The sequence below is a fragment of the Anser brachyrhynchus genome (genome assembly GCF_964034855.1).
Source record: "Anser brachyrhynchus genome assembly, chromosome: 5".
Classification (NCBI taxonomy): Eukaryota; Metazoa; Chordata; class Aves; order Anseriformes; family Anatidae; genus Anser; species Anser brachyrhynchus.
In genome coordinates, this window is record NC_137699.1 from 35,266,478 (window position 1) to 35,281,756 (window position 15,279).

At 43.3% G+C, this 15,279-nt stretch overlaps 1 protein-coding gene across 6 annotated transcripts in view; it reads right to left on the reverse strand.

Moving 5' to 3' along the window:
- Positions 1-15,025, reverse strand: part of LOC308195774 (serine/threonine-protein kinase PAK 6-like) — a 41,340-nt gene extending 26,315 nt beyond the window's left edge. For 2 of the 6 annotated variants that reach the window (XM_080593763.1, XM_080593761.1), the window contains exons 1-2: positions 1,831-1,969; positions 1,062-1,160 (exon numbers count right to left, since the gene is read on the reverse strand). The gene's annotated coding sequence lies outside the window, so the exon portion shown is untranslated. Of the gene's footprint in view, positions 1-1,061; positions 1,161-1,830; positions 2,030-2,344; positions 2,670-14,413 lie in introns of those variants that run through there. The other 4 variants (XM_080593759.1, XM_080593762.1, XM_080593764.1 and 1 more) reach the window with 4 other exon arrangements.
- Positions 15,026-15,279: the final 254 nt, after the last annotated feature.

Sequence of the window (15,279 nt, forward strand, 5' to 3'; positions counted from 1 at the left end):
AACTTTTAGGAACCATACCGAGAAATTCCTTAGAAACAAGGCCTAAATTAGCCAAGTCCTGATTCTGTACTCCGTTGCACTGAGTCTATACCTTGGAAGGCAAAGAGGCAAGAAAGCTGATCCCCTAACCCAGAGCCTCCCATAGCAAGATCTGAAAGTTTGCTGCATTTCTCCAGCTATCAGTGCTGAGAAGGACAATATACTGGCTAGCCTTCTGCTGCTCTTGCTGACTTCAGAGCTGATGTCCTATATGTGCAGAACTGATCGGCAGCTCTTAATGAGATGCGACTTCACCACAGTACCTCGGATCAGTACGTCAAGAGAACGTGATGTGCAATGTGGAACTTGGAACCTGGCTGAGATTTTAGCTGCAAGTGGAGTTGGCTAGTCCATGCTGTTTTAAGCAGTTCGCACAAAATATTTTAGCTCTTTTTTCTGCTTGTGAATTTCCCTGAGCATATCAGAGAAGTAGGTTAAAAAGTCTTCTTTCCGCTCCGCCCCCCCCCCCAATCAGAGACAGGAAAGTCAAACTTCCTGGTATGTGGTTCTCTTTGTGAATGAAAATAATTTTGTGACCAAACAAGGTTTTGTGTTTCATTTTTGCAAGCCTTGTCAATAGGACCCAGGATATTCTTTCCAGGTACATACGTATACCGAAGGCCATACTGGCACCCATCTAGACAGAAACAACCCCTGCACAGGGAACAGACTGTCCACCTTGAAGCACAGTTACTAATCCAGCCAACTATTTGTTGATAGCTCTTTCCCTTATTTGATCAGCTGTCTTTGTTACTGGATACATAATCCTCTGCTCACACTTCGCACACAGGATGTACATACCAGGGCAGTTGTAGAATATGAATATCATTATACAGCTTCGTCATGCCATCAAGAATGAGACTGTTCAAAGGGATGGGACTTGAGAGAGAGCCAGCAGTATTCCTTTCCCCAGCAGCTCTGGAGGGGCATAGCTGCTTGGATTTTACCCAAACACATAATTTTCAGCAAACACCTCTTCCTATATGTGCATTCCCCAGCACCACCTGAGAACTCTCACTCACCAGCCACAAACTTCTCTTCTGTTTTTTTTTTGGTTTGGGTTTGTGTGTTTGTGTTTTTTTTCAGTGCTGTGTCCCCAAATACATTAAGGCATTAATGTCCTGGCAAAGAAGAAAATACACGTATCAGCAAACATTAATGGACAAGACTACTTCTGTAGCTGTGAGATGAAATACTTGTCTGTATATGTTGGCTACCACTTGGCAAAAATAATCAAGTACAAATGCCCAGTAGGATAGTAACTATATAGTTATATAGTAAAACTTTTAGTAATTTAAACTGGAGGAAATTAGCCAGCTTTCAGATAGCCAAGATACACATACACCCACACACACACACACACGCGCGAGTTCTACAACATAGTGTTTCAGTGGGTGTGCTGAAAAGCCCTTGGCTAGCACAGCAGCCAGAAGGTCAGGAATACAGACACCAGGGGTTACAACTGGTGAGTCGATGAGACTTCTTCAAAGGTATGGTAAGGGTCCTCACGGACACAGGACTTAGGAGGAGATATTGCTATGTCTTGCGTAAAGGCAATGAGCATGCATGTTCCTGACGTGCTGTCTGCTTTCCCAAGCATCACCCAGAGTAATTTTAACCCCTTCTTCACCCCAATGCTTTAAGATCATCACCCAGCAATATTCAACAATGCATTTTCCTCTTCACATTCCCCATCATCTTCACTCTCCATAGGTTACACTACCAGACCCCAGAGACCCATACATCAGCCCATCTAAAAGACACTGGAAAGCAAAAAACACAAGATCTTACTGGCAGTCCTGCTGCAACAATGCCGGTAGAGGACAATTCCAAGTGAGAGGAGAAAGAAGGGTCTGCAGGGAAACTCTCCCACTGCCACGCAGCAAAGCCGATTGGAGGACGGTGTTGCTGGGCTATAGGAGTAAAGACGAAGTAAACTCCTTCCCAAAGGAATCCAGCTCCTGGTTTTTCTTCCCTTCCAGAACCATCCCTCGAGAGAAAAAATTGTATGACCACCCTGAACCGTTCGCCTCTCACTTTGCCCAAGGCTGGCATTGCCAACACACGTGTGATCGTTACGCTAGTTCCTGGCAGTGGCGAGGCTGAGCTCTGAAGGGAAGGGGTTAAGCTGTAGCAGCACAGCCACTGGGGAACAGAGATGTTAGTTTAAACTGACAAACCTAGTCCTCTGTAAACAGAGGAAACAAAATCGCATGAAACTGCAGCGATTAGGACAGTGTTGCTACTGCTTTAAAGCAAGCAAGCAAGTCAATGTTGAACCCCAAACCTGCAGGAGGGAGCTTACCCCTGGCTCTTCATTGCTCTGTAACCAGAGGTGAGGTGGAAATGTTCTGCCACCGGGATCCGCTGACACGCCGATAAACTTGGGAGAGAAAGATGGCAGGAGAAAGCGGGAGAAGCAAAAGGGGTGGAGGCAAGTCTGACATGTTTGTACAGTGCCTGGTTCACCTAAGCTGCTGAGTTTGATTTCAGGGTGTGGTAGTAGATGGAGCACAGGCACAGTCAGCGCAGAGAAGCCTCGGATTCATGTTCCAAAGGAAAATAACACACACTGACAGCAGAGCCTCGTGGGACCATCTTGCCTTCTCACTGTCTCCTCCTTTTGGTCCCTACGGGGGGAAGAGAAAGAGAAAGAGCTCAGTCACACCTGGGCACCGAGGCTTGCTAGGTCTCAGGCAAGAACCTCGGGAAGATCATCTCCCGTTCGCCTCCACCCTTTCCTAACCCCCCCCTGCTTCACTGCTGACCTATTAAAGCTCCGGCTTGCTTGTTAGCTCCCCTCTCTCGGCTCCGCAGCCTCAGGGCCTAGAGCTGCTGCAGCTTCTAACGAATCCTGACATCTCCGCCTGTGTCGCCTGGCTGCAGATTTCAGGACCTGCCACCAATTCCTTGTCATTCCTGGCAGGAAAGCTTTGATTGTTTGCTATACGGCTGGCTATAGAAGAATTCACCAATTTATTTGCATTGCAGATGTGCAGCACATGACCTGGCGCTTTTACTTCTCCCCTGTCGCTTGCCATGACTCAGTGCTGCGAGGTCTGAAGTCTAGTATCACCCTGTAATCCTGTTGCGCTGGCTGTGCCGTGCCTCAGGGCTTACTGGCTCCTGGAAATAGACATTTCCACGAGCAACCTGCGTTCGGTAGGACGCCGGCTCCACCACTGCTCAGCAGTAGCGGGTGTGCGCAGGTGGAAGGGCTCGTTATCGTCAGGGGACAGGTCAGGGTTCACCTCAGCAAACCCTGTGACTGCTCTTTCTCCACTGCAAATAAAGGGGATTCTTGGCCTCTCCCAACCACGAACAATAAACAATGTTGGCTTAACCCCAAGGTGCATTATATTTAGATCCAAAGAGCAGAGATAAAAGTCAGCCTTAAAAATCCTCCCCCTGCACTATTCCTTCCCCACTCCCACCCCCCAAAAAATCCCCCCCCACACACTTCTTTTTCCCACCTCAATTCTGTTAAATTGCCCTTAAAATGAATAACTGTCATATTACTAATAACCATTAGGCTGTCATCATTTCTGCTGGGAGTGGGCTTGTGCAGTAGAAACGGGCCAGCTCAGCACATTTCCCTGTTCCCGTTTTCCTTCCTACCAGTTCATCCTGCCTGGCTAGGAGGTGGTGGTGCCGTACAACACCCAGAGTCACAGATTGAGTGGGAATGCCCAAGATCTACCGTAACATTATGGAGAAGGAACAGAACTGGGGTTCCTATGGAGAACGTAAAGGAAACCCTGGCATTTTAGCTGATGGTCTGAGGTTCATAATCCCTATTTACAGATCTGCTAGCTAAACTGTGGAAGGCTGCTTCCTGAGAGTGCAGTCACAGCTTACACGTTACACTGCAGGTCCTTGCCTGCCAGAGCCTGCCAAAGAGACCAAGATTTCCTGCCTGTTACCTCACAGCAGCATCCCTAGGGTATAAGAAGTGAAGTTAGCCAGGTTCCTTTCTGTCTGGGGATTAGCTTGCCTCCCCCTACAGGGCAAGCCCCATACACTGATGCAATCAACAAAAAAAAAAAAAAAAAAAAAAAAAGGAAAGTTCATGTTAATAGTAAATATACTACAATCAAGATCAAGAGAGAGGGACAGCATTCTTTTTCCTGAAGACTGGAACTTGCAAGACAGAAAAACTACTGTGGAGGATCAGAAAAAAGGAAACAGAGCATTAATCCTTCTAGGTGTGGAGGAAACATGACGACTGCTAACCATCATTGTCATCTGTTCTATCTATGCTTTGGTGATGTGCCAATCAGTGAGGAGTCAGTCATCTACACAACGATAGCTTTGGGAGCGTCACAAAGAAATGTCATTTATATTCTACAAGGAGTCACCCAGGCTTGGAAACTGGCTTCAGATTTGCATAAGTATTATATTTTATGCATTTACATGCTAAGACAGTCTTCTAGAACAAGATGCAAGTTCTTTATAAATGGAAGAGCCTGATTTTACTTGTCAAGACACAAGCTTAGATGGAACCAAAGCAGCTTTGAGTTGGTGTGAACCTCTGCTGCCCACAGTCTTAATGAAAAATTAGGACACTTTCCAGTCTTTCTATTCACAAGTTCGGTCCCAGTAGTCCTACACACTTTGAAGAAAAATTTACCAGTAAAAGCGATGCATCTCTAATTTTCCCCTTTAGCGTTTGTCCCTTTATTAAACATTTCACTGCTCCTTCCCTGCCCACTGCTCCCTTCTTACCTAGAGAATTGCACAAGATAATATAAATAATTATGCTCACACATTTCTGTAAACACATGCACACACACCCCACTCCTCCTACAGCTGCTGTATACTCCATGCTTCTCATTCAGACCCTGTCTTATCTATAGCAGCCATAACCTGCGAGCAAGAAGTGCTGCAGGGTACATTGAGTAAACGCTTGAGTCGCAGACTGCTTATCTCGTTCATCTACACAGCAAATGGCCATTCCATATGCCATGCCACCTTCCCCCCACAAAACATAACAAATTTCTGATAAAAGCTGCTGATCTCTCTTCTCTTCCTCATCCTGCCCATCCACGTCACAGCACCAGGAGAGTGCTGGTACCTCACTTCCTGCACTGCTGCTACAATAGATTTATTTAAGCCCACTTCATCTCTACTGGAGCAGAATTTTGTGGGAGAAACAAACTTTTCAACATTTCACTATGGCAACATGTAAGATGGGACACTTCTAATCTTATTTTTTAAAACAAAAAAAAAAAAACATTTTAGAAGCACCATGGCCAACTGTGCCATATACAAGGGCTTCCTTCTATGTCAGTCAGGAGAAATGTATTTGGCCGCCAGTTTTGTGCTTTTGGGGAACTAAGCAAGCTACAGAGAAAATAACAACAACAACAACAACAACAAAAACCTTATTCTCTTTCAACCAAGCTTCCAGACAAAGCCTAATGCCGAGGTACAGTAACTTTGATGCATTCAGGAAATCCCAGGAAGAACTGAGGCAATCCCATCCATGGAGCAAGGCTGTGATTTGGAGCTGGATCTTCTAGCAGGGCTCCTCTAAACTCTGGGATTTGCTAGGAGGCATAAATGCACTTCCATCAGGAGCTGTGGTCTCTTCTTCTGTTTCATGGCTCTTGAAATCCAGAGTGAAGTAACATGGAAGTGCAAAACTGTGCTAACAACTGGGACAAAGGGGTCACTACGAGAAAGGGTGTGTTGCAAACTCACGAAGCATCAGCTGGTGGGAGGAAGCACAAGATAGGAATCAAATCGGCAAGTCTCATAATCAACACATGAGATTAGCAGGCCTGGAGATGAGAAGGGAGCAATCCAGAGGCAGTTTCACTTTAAATAAGTGCTTACAGTTGTGCTACTTTTCCCCGAGGCTATTGCATTCAGAGGTGGGCAGAAAATTGTAAGACAGCACTATCTGGATTGCTTGCTTATATATTAGGGCTATCTCCTGCTTACCATGCACTGCTGACATTATAAAGGTAACATCCTGGAGATCCCAGCAGGACAAGGCCTTATCTGCACTCCTACTGCATAAGCCTGTTCAGTGGGCTTCTAAGTGTCCTCAAGGATTTACTGCCTAATCCAGTTTCCATCTTTCTGCCCCAATTCAAAATGAAAATAAAACACACCAGAACTTAAGAACTGGAAGTTGGTTAAAGTTTATCGCCTCATCTAGAGGACTGCATGCTGTCATAGGACATGTCTGCGTGCTCAAATCTGGCAGACCATTGTGGGACTGAGAGTGCATACCTCCAATTACAATGCACACTGGGTCACATGAAAGAAGAAAATTCGTGCAGCACCAAGGCAGAATCACAGTCGGTCTCGCCAGGGCCTGACAACTCCAATGATGGAGCAGAGCACAGCTGGCAAGGAAGTAGCATGGAGATCTGCAACCTGGACTGAGAATGTCTGGAGCAGCGAGAGCCAAGAATGTAGGCAAGAAAGCAAATTAATCTTAAAGAGGGTAGGAAAACAACAGACTTTAAATTTTAACTACCACTCTGATGAGAAGTTGAAACCAAAGCTTGAGAGGATCACCTGAACACACCACAGGTTATTTTGCTACTGGTAAAATTCCTGTGGCTTGGTAGACATTCCCTGCAGGTAATATCAATACAGCTTGGATCACAGCCGCCTCACACTTCTTCCACATCTTTTACTTGCAAAAATTCACAGACATGTTAGATTATAAAAGAAGTAACATCATGCTCCACCAGACAAGTCTGTGCCACTCTACAAGAGGTGTATCTGCTGCTTCCCACAAGTGTCAGGATGATCAGTCCTGCAACGGCGGCATCACAGCACAAAGTCAGCGTAACCTACCTTCTCACAGATTCACCAGGTCACCTTGGGAAAGTCATTTTGCACACTAGTAAAATGACTGTGACAATGCTTAACTCCCCCAGAACAGAGGCAGCTTAATCTGTTGTTTTTTCAAGCATGCTGCAATCCTTAAAGATGCTATAGAAATGCAGATTGAAATCCCTGGCTGACATAAGAGGAATACATACTACAGCTTCTGCTCAGAATAACTAGGTCAGTCAGCTATTGCAAAAGTATTAACCAGAATTCAGAGAATTCCTAGTGGCTAAAATAAAGCTAGCAAAAGTCTAACACCATTTGCTGTTATTAGTCGCTCTCTACCTCTGGGTACATTCAAACCCAACTCTCAAGAGCCCAGAATAATTTGAGGGCTGCAGTTTGTGCTTGTCAAAATCCAGCCGCATGGCTCCCTGCAGCACAGCAGGCTCCTGTCCCGCTTGCTGCCATGTGGAGGCAGGGAACAACAACTGCCCTTGCAGACAACGCAGCCTTAAGCAGCTGAACGTGTGCAGCCTCTCAGAGCTGCCCTGTGAATCCTGTGCCAGGAAGCAGGCATCGTGGTCATCCTCCCAGCAGCAGCCACCCTACAGCAAGTGCAGGAGGGTGCTTTGTACTACGGTGGTGTGTGGTAGCTCATTTTGGGGTAAAATGGTAAAGCCAGAGAGCAGCTGCTTGAGGGGAATATGAGGAAAAGAAAAGGGGAAGGGTTGACTGCTGCAATGGGGATGAGTTTCCAGACCTTAGGTCAACCTCTCCCAGTTGCTGAGGCTGGATTAACAATCACTTTCCTCTGGCTGGTTGGCACCACTGCATGTCACTCATTTGCAGTTTTGCACTGCAGTTCCTCCTTGTGCAGGTACAACTGTACAGCTGCTTGCAGACCGTACCATGCAGCCAATCAATACAATACTTGCATCAAATAATAATTAAAAAAAAAAATGGTTTTAGTGAGACAAGGCTGTAGGCAAAGGGTTAAACCTGCTTATTTAATTTTTTTAAATTAATATCTAATTCATTTTTAACCTCAGATTATTTCAGTGGCCTGGCATAAAGCTCAGCCACACAGTCATGCCACCACAACTCAGAAGCCAGCAACCTGCAATGCTGGAACTGGGCCTTCTTGTTCTGCCACTGAAACAAGCATGTCATAATACTCTACCCTCAGTTTCCCTTATCTACATGAGCTGTCAATGCACTGGAGTCCGCAGGACGGTTTGCAGAGGATTAATTGGTTATAATTGCCACTTAGAAATTTATTTGTATAGTGTAGAAAAATGTGAGCTGTGATATCCTCGTCTTGTGTAGTAACTGCTACAACAGAGAAAAGAGAAAAAGTCAATTACTACTAAGAGTGCTTTTTGGTCTTTCCTGCTAGTAGTTAGAGAAACCTTTTACTTTCTTTATCCTCAGCTCTCTTCCCCAGTTTTCATTGAAGCTAGGATTTATAATAGTCTGAACACTTGTCTAAGACAGAATAAGATGCTGGTTACTCTGGGGCAGTGTTTCATCAGAACACATGCAGTGGGCACATAATGAAGCTTCCAACCACCATTCTCTGTTAAAAAAAAAAAATAAAACTACCTAAAACATTTGTGAAAGTAATAATGCTCTCAGATTCCACAATAAGAAACTAAAATGTGCACACTGGCAATGCAGCTTATAAAGGATTGAACATGCCAGATGTCTGTTTCTGGGATTGTAAGAACACTTTTATACCAAAACCATACCACATGATAAATGGAATCCAAATTAAACAGGCTTATACAGCCTACCTGACCACATGGACATGCTGGTATTTGGCTACAATCATAACAAATGTGCTTCCTTTGGAACAAGTCTACATCCTGCTGGTCACCGCAAGAAATGAAACCGTAGCAGTGTGGCTGGACCAGAATCCTCTTCAAGATAACACCAGAAACTAATCCAATAATATATATATATATTCAGAATCTTTCGATTTTACTTATATATATCTGTATACATATATATATAGTTAATTAAAAAAATAAGAAAGGAGCAACATCAGACATAACCATCTAAGATGCAGATAAAATGACACATCTATTCTGCAGATCTTGAGATTCTGAAGATGGCATCATAAAAATAAGTGGAAAATGTTCATTAAACTTCTAGTTACTTCAAAAAATGACTAATACAAAAAAAAATACTTCTTGTTCATTTGCTCTCTGGAGCACCAAATAAATTCTATAAATTAATTCAGAGAAAGGTGTTCAAATTAAAAAAGTATCAATTAGTTCATTTCCATGCGTGACCTTTAAAATCAAACACTTGCTAAGATTCCTAATGAACGTTCTGTTTTGTTCTGCAGAACTTTCATTGAAATCAAAAGTCTGGCTAACAGTTGTACTGAAATGCTTAAGCAAAGATCCTCTGCAGAAATATTTGGGTAGTTATCTGGAAAATTCTCTCATTTCCTTCTTTCAACAAATAACGAGCTCAGTCCAAGAACAGCCACAACCCATTATGAAGGAGATCACAAACCACAAGTTAGAAGTAGCCAGATAATGTAGGTGAGCAGCTGGCAAGTGACCCTAAGTTCTAAGAGACTTTTAAAAACGTGCTTTTAAATAACACAGACATAAATGGCAATGTTCTTTAAATAAGATATTGGCTCAGCTTTACGTCACTCAGGCTGCTATTTTGCAGAAGCTTAGAGAGAACATATTTAGAACTTGGAAGAGAACACAAAAGCCTGAAGAATGTCTGCAAGTTCATGGTTTAGGAATAAGCAGCAGAATTAATATTTTCTTGTCTCTTTGCCCCCAGCTGCACATACTTTATAACGAAGCATTAGAAATCAGGAGATTTCCTCAGTGGCAGTTGCTAACAAGAGCATCTAGGTTTGCAATCTGATTTTCCACAACTTTCACTACATACTCAGCAGCTCTGATTTCTGCTAATTAATTATGTTTATACCCAAACTGGGCAGCTTACTGTTGCATGAACAGCTCAAAGACAATTTGCCCAGAGACTACTTTTCAGAGTCAGCTATAACATCTGTTCTTCAGCTCCGATCCAAAGTCCACTGAAAACAGAGTTTTTTCACTGACTTCCACAAGTGCTAGAAGGACTCTTATTCTAAGCTGGATGTTACAGAAAAGAAGTCCATTTCTAACACTACTGTATACATTTATGTACTTTCTTGGGCAAGGCCCAAGGCACTCATTATAAAGTATAACACTCTCCTTAATTCTTCCAGAAGCCAATCGTAAGGCTACTATGAATTTTAATGAGCACTGAATCAGGCCCCAGATGGTTTTTAAAGCTAAATTATCCTGATCTTGGTTATTTTAAGCTCGGTGCATTGCCTTCTGGCCACTACACATTTTAACCCCTCTGTACCTGGTCCAGATTAAGGCAAGTCTTTCACTCCTGTTCTCCCTGTCTAAGCACAGATCTTCAGCTCTGCTGCTAACAACCCTCATCTCCTGCTATGCCTTGAAAAGTCACAGCCTTTAAAGAATTTCCAAAGGCTGACACAGGTGAGAAAATAAACATACCCACAATACAATAAGGAGGACAGCAGACTGGTCCATACTCTTTCAGTATGGCAAGCAAGGCTCTGCAGCCTGTTTAGTCCCAACTTCTGGGCACAGTAACAAGAATAGGATCAAGCTTAGACAAGATAAGCAAGATCTATGAAAATTTCCTTGAATTTTCAACAGAAAAGGCAACAGAGGATGAGAAAAAAACAAAATATAGTAGCTTACATGGCATTGTGCATTGCAGAGAAAACCAGTAGGCCGTCAGTAAGACAACATACTACAGACAGTCCTGTTTAACTAGATTCTTAGGGGAAAAACAATTGAGCTCAGAGCTATCAAGTTGACTAATGTCAGTTCATAGAGATACTTGTCTCTGCTGAAACTGCTGAGTACGTTTGCCTTCTAGTTTGAAAGGGTATGTGTCATTTTAAGAAATGTCTTTTTTTTAATATATACAATGGTGTATTAAGCATCTCCACATCATATCGGCTAGACAGCTGTTACTGGCCAATGTCTGCTGACTGCAGTGCCTCAGCTCTAGGACGAGCAAGGCTCAGAGCTGTAGTTTAGCTGCAGAGCGACTCTTCAGAGCTGACTACAAATAACCGTCCCTATCTACCACAAACCACCATTACTTTACACTTTACACTTTACTTCGATTAAACTTGTTTGGGGGGGCTGTGGTTTTATCCTGCAAGGCTCTAGCACAAATGGCAACCTGAGCATCTCAGAGATTCACAAGTCTTTCCCCTCAGCAACCTGCAGGAGAAAAAACACATCACTAGGTTGTTTCCGCAGTGGTCTTTGGCTGAAGCATCGTTGTTTCTTACTAGACTTCGTGCAAGTCCAGAGGAACATGAACCCCTGCTAGAGAGTTTCATTTTAGGAGGTGATGTGACCAACAGCTGACTGCAGCCAGCAATGCATGCCAGTCTTTGTAAACAAGACAGTTGTTCAGAAGGCCAACTGTTTCAGGGTTTTTATTTGTTTGTTCTGGGGGTTGGAGGACACTGAGAAGGAAAGGAGGAAGAGAAAAAAGAAAAGGCTTCTACAGCCTGCTTTTTTGGTCTCCAAGCACCCAGGATCTTTTCCCGCTTTCCTGCTCAGGGCAACAAGAGTTCTCATTCCAATGTCTCATTACAGCTCTTCTTTGTTAAATACCTTTTACACTCATTTGTGTGTTTAGGTGTTTTTTTTTGTTTTTTTTTTAATCTTTTAAATATATATTCTGGAATTTTTTATTTTTTTTTTTTAAACCTTGTCTAGTAAACAGACAGACATCACAGAAATGAAAAAGATGAAACAGAGTAACAACTGGAGTGCAGTATTATGCAAACCACCCATGGAAAAGAAGTTACATCACTGTATATTACATAGTTGAGAATGGTTAATGAGTTTATGCTGTTTAATCACCTTAGAATAATGGGCATCACAGCTTGAGGAAGGCAGACAGAGCTGTGAAATGGTTTCAGAATTAGGGGCGTGTGTGTGTGTGTGCAAGCACCTCCACACTTAACTAGCCATCATTTGTTAAAGCAGAGGATGAGCTCAGTCTCCCACCTCTCTACTGAGACTGCTAAGTGGAGCAGCAGAGGCAATAGTAGGTTCAGTAACTCAGACAACTGTGCCTTCTGAAATGGCCTATGAGCCCTGAGGAGCATGTTCTTTAACAGGTTTCTGTCCCTTTTGACTTGAACCACATTTGAACTTCTTGGAAGTGGAAAAAAAAAAACCACCTTTCTATCCTGTTACTATTCCTCTGAGCATCTGCACACACACCCCTTTTATTATTACATTAGCTTAATTTTGTCTCCGTCATTCCCCTGAGAGGAATTACTCATGTCCTGCTATTATTTATTTTACTACTAAGAGCCTGTTTTTTAACAGTAGTTTTAATTAACTACCAATCCTCCTCCTCAGTTAGGATCACCTTTATCTATCTTGCTGTGCTTTGTGTTCTCTAGCAGTATCATTTGCTCCCTCATATTTATCCATCCCGCAAGTTCTCTCAGGAACCACAAAAATCTGCCCTTTCCCCCCAGATCCTATCATCTCAAAAAGAGATAGGAGATTTTACTAAAGAAAGGAACAATCCCATGGAAGATAATATGGTGCTCAACACTGGTTACGTGGAATTTCAGTGAGCTTAAATTGATGTCAAGTGACACTGCCAAAAGCAGTAGCATCTTCTATACCCCGAAGCTATGCTGTCTGCTGCTCTATCCTGTCTCACAGCATGTTGCTCCTCCTGTTCCTCTTTGGTGTCCCTTCTTCTCTGTTGCCTTGCTTGCACGTCCATTGCTTGCAGTGGCACTTGCTCCCCTACCCTCTGATGCTGCACCTACGCACTCTGAACGTACCACTGAAAGTTGCCAAGGGAGGTTTTCTTTGGGAGTTCACAGTTCAGTATGTCCACACACTGGCTAAACACCTCTCCAAAGCCTTTGCTGTCCCTGGATAATGAATCGGATCACAATGTATACTAGACTTCAAGTACACATGATTCTTGGAAGCCGCCCTAGATTAATGTTTTAAGAGCTATTCATTCATGCTCCCCAAGTTTCAGAGGCAGAACAGATGACTCCTGACTGTGAAGTTGGCAGAGATTTCCTCATCTCAACTATTCCTGCAAAGTGGAATCAAACTGCAGCAACAGCATCCAACTGCATTAACTGCTCCAGCACCTGGCAAGGCTAGCTGCGGAGACAGCACCACATTACGCAACGACTGCTGGCACCAAACTCCTTCCTGGCCATTATTCCCTACCTGAATTCTGGGCACAAGTACCTTCCCCAGGCAATCTCGCCTAACCACTCCTAAATCTGTGCAGAGCACAGCTCCCCCCCAGGCACCACTCCATTCCTTACCGTGCCAGGACAGGGAAGAGGAGGCAACAAGTCAGAGATCCTTTTGATTATGCTTTTCACAGATCTGACGAGGATTTTTCCTCCTTCTCAGCTCTGTGTGGAAAAGTTTACCAACTGTATTTACTTCCCTGGACACAAGATGCTTTTGCTTTTACTAGCGTATTTTATTTCTTGTCCAAGAGGAAAGTGGAACTGCACACAATGATTAGATCAATTAGCGTGCAAAGAAAAAGTGTAGACTCACACCCACACTCGTCTGCACTTCTAGGCTTGGTAAGTGCATTCCTTAATGGCTCCAGAACCCTTACAGGATCTGTGCTTTGCTGCATTTTAATTGAGGACTATAATTTATACGCCACAACCCAAGCACAAAATTCTTAGTCTGGAGGGTTCCCAATTCGGGATAGTCTTAGGTCTTAGCTTATGCCAGGGAGAAGGCGGTACTAATGATAAAGATTTTTTAGATGTTACCATTTTTTCCAAAGCTGTCTCTGTATCTTCAAGGTATTTTTTTCCTATCTTAAATAATGCTTTTCAATTGAGATGCCAGCAACAGGGACAAGGAGGTCTCTACTACTTTCTGTCTCTTTGCAAATAGTTTTCAACAGTGATAAACTGGTGTTCAGGTGTAACTCAAATAGATGCTTAAAAAAAAAAAAAAACCTCCTTGCTCGTTTCAATGCCATTTCTTCAAACCAAGCCTGTTAAGAAACTTTGAGCTCAAGATTCCAAAGCAGGAACCACCTTCATTTTGCTTCCTACAGAACAAAAAATACTCTATCAGCATTTAAAGGCACTAAACAGAATTAATAAACTGTAAACCAACCTCTATTTACTAAATTTTACTTGAATTCACTCTGTTCCTAAAATAGCCATTATTCTAGTATTTAAGTGCATGATTTAGAAGCACACTCAATGGTGCTTATTCACCACTAGTATACAGGCCAGCTAAAGGCAGTGTTAAAAAAAAGTCCTCCCTCCCATTCTTATGGCTTTGGACCTCAAAAAAATTAGTTCTCATTGGCTGATTAACATTTCCAGCTTGAAAAGGGACTGGTAGAGACATCAGAGATTTATCTCAATTCTACAGTTTGGGAAAGTAAGAATATTTTAGAAGTCATCTCAATTTTAGTGTTCAGAGCTGGACCCTGTTGCCCCTTCTACCTCCCACAGTAGGAGTCTTACCTTGAAAAAAGATCTCTGAGAAATACTTCTAGAGTGAATTCAGTCCCTTCTTCCTTCTGACGGCAGGTTGCTGCTTGTCTTAAACATGGGAAACATCCCTTGCTTCAGGCAAAAATTCTCAGCAATTTCATCTTAAAGCTTCTTCAGAAGAATCCTGGTTCATTCTCATACACATGCAAGCACATCAAGCTTGCAGCTGCTTACTCACCAGCATTACCCCAGCGCTGGCTGCACGGAGGAGTATATCAGTGCCAGACGCCCCCTCTTTCTGGCAGTCAGCAGAGGTGTTGGAAGAATAACCGAAGGTAAAATAACCTCACAGTCAGAGGACAGAGAAGACCACAATGATAAATTCCATTAAAGCCTTGCAGTTAAGTAGCCGAGACCTCAGTGTAGACACACACCACTACCAAGATCTGTAATGCAGTGAATCAATGTTTTCTGGGACCTTTTTTTATTGTGGGCTGATGCTGTGATCTCAGCAAAGAGGATGGGACTGTGTGTTGAGTGACATTTTACACAAAAGGCAAGAGCAAGATACTAATCTAGATTCTAGTGCATAAAGACTATACGTGCATTTCCCCTCAACTCAGCCTTGAAATCACAGGACTGCTGACTTACGCTTCACTCCAGGGCGGGGAGGGAGTTAACAGCCATAACAAAGCCTCACACTTTGAGAATCAGTGATTAAAGACTCCTATGCCCTATAGAGATATAAGCTGCAAACCGTGAGTGGCAAGTATAGCGTTACAGCATTGCTCAGGCAAACCAAGTGTTATTATCAATCTGGTGAGCTCTCCTGTGTCCCTGGGCTGGCTATAGGAACTCTGTGGGTGTTGTGCTGATCTTGCATAACTGGCCTGCAT